Source organism: Zingiber officinale, chromosome 2B (assembly GCF_018446385.1).
Source record: "Zingiber officinale cultivar Zhangliang chromosome 2B, Zo_v1.1, whole genome shotgun sequence".
NCBI lineage: Eukaryota > Viridiplantae > Streptophyta > Magnoliopsida > Zingiberales > Zingiberaceae > Zingiber > Zingiber officinale.
In genome coordinates, this window is record NC_055989.1 from 47799993 (window position 1) to 47801578 (window position 1586).

Below are 1586 nucleotides of genomic sequence, written 5' to 3' on the forward strand. Positions count from 1 at the left end.
TTTTTTAAAGTCATAGTTCTCATTGACCCCCACTAACCTTTGTGGAAAAGGAACCCTTAGTGAAGGTCTTGGGAAAGGTACTTCTAATTTTCCATATTCCAATTTAGCTTGTGGAGGAGATTCAACTTGATTATCTAGTGTTGGTATGATCAATCGTTGAGGGAAAGGTACTTGTGGCATTTGTGAACCTCTTGGAATAATGGAACTGAGTTCATGTGGTCTTCTATTGTTCTTCTCCTCAATTCTAAACATGTCCTTCTTCAGAAGTTCTTCATGATTATTTTCAATTCTCAACCCAACATCATCACACTTTTCACTAGATCTTGTCTGCGAAGGAGGGGGATCTTCTTTAAACCAATTTAAAATAATACTTTCAATCTTTGCCCCAAATGTTTGAACTCCATGTTCTGTGACTTGTGATTTTCAAAACTCATAGATGGTTGAGTTACAATTTGTTTGACAGGTTCTATAGCATTTATGGCTTTCACTTCTTGAATGTTTGAGGGAGATTTCATCCAACTTATATTCGACCATTCTTGGAGGTTCAATGTCACTTGATCAATTAACATATATGCTTCATCTACACTTTTGTCCATAAAAGAACCTCCAGTTCATGAATCCAATAAACTCTTGTCTAAGAAAGAAATTCCCCCATAGAATATGTGCAAAATCAACCATTTTTCAAAACCATGATGAGGACATTGTCTTTGAAGACTCTTAAATCTATCCCATGCTTCAAATAATGATTCTCCATATGCCTGAGCAAAATTTGTTATGCAATTCCTCATATACACTGTTCTTCTTGGAGGGAAAAAATAATTCAAAAATTGCTTCTCCAATTGTTCCCAACTTGTGATGCTTTGAGGATGGAGAAAATATAACCAAGTCCTTGCTTTATCCTTGATACTAAAAGGAAATGCTATCAATCGACCTGCATCTACTGACACTCCTTCACATTTCACCATATCATAAATCTCTAAAAAGGTTTCAACATGCAGATAAGGTCTTTCTAATACTTCTCCTCCAAATTTATGACCTTGTATCATGAAAATTAACTCTGGATTTAGTTGAAAACTTTCTGCTTCAATTTGAAGTAGCATAATGGGAGATAAAAATCTTGCAAAATGGTGTAGAAAAATTTCTCATGGGCCTGCTTGACATGTTAGTGCTCATGGATATTCAAGAAAAAATTATTAGAAGAAAAAAATTTGAAGACTCAAAGACAAGAAATAAAATGCACTATGAGAAGCAAGAAAAACAATGCAGAATTAAAATTGCAAGAAAGAAAGTGCATAATGAAAACAAGAAAGAAAAGAAAAAAGGAAAAAGAAAAATGTCTAGAATAATTCATATGCTAAAGATTGCAAGATATGTTTACAAAAGAAAAGAAGAAAGAAACTAGATCAAAAGAGAAAACAGAGAAAAGTTAGATTAGAGTGCTAGAAATCAAGAATGCAAAATTAGAATTGCAACAAAAAGAATTGACAAGAAGTAGAAAGTTATACAAGAAAAAATTATGAAAACAGAATTCTAAAGATTAGTTACAACTATGCTAATGAAAAGAAAAGAAAAAGTCATGTTTAGTC

The 1586-nt window shown here is 32.7% G+C and overlaps 1 non-coding gene across 1 annotated transcript; it reads left to right on the forward strand.

The window, feature by feature from the left end:
* The first annotated feature begins 684 nt into the window (after positions 1–684).
* Positions 685–790, forward strand: LOC122049798. Its single transcript, XR_006131055.1, has one exon. It is a non-coding gene; the product is annotated as a small nucleolar RNA R71 (small nucleolar RNA).
* Positions 791–1586: the final 796 nt, after the last annotated feature.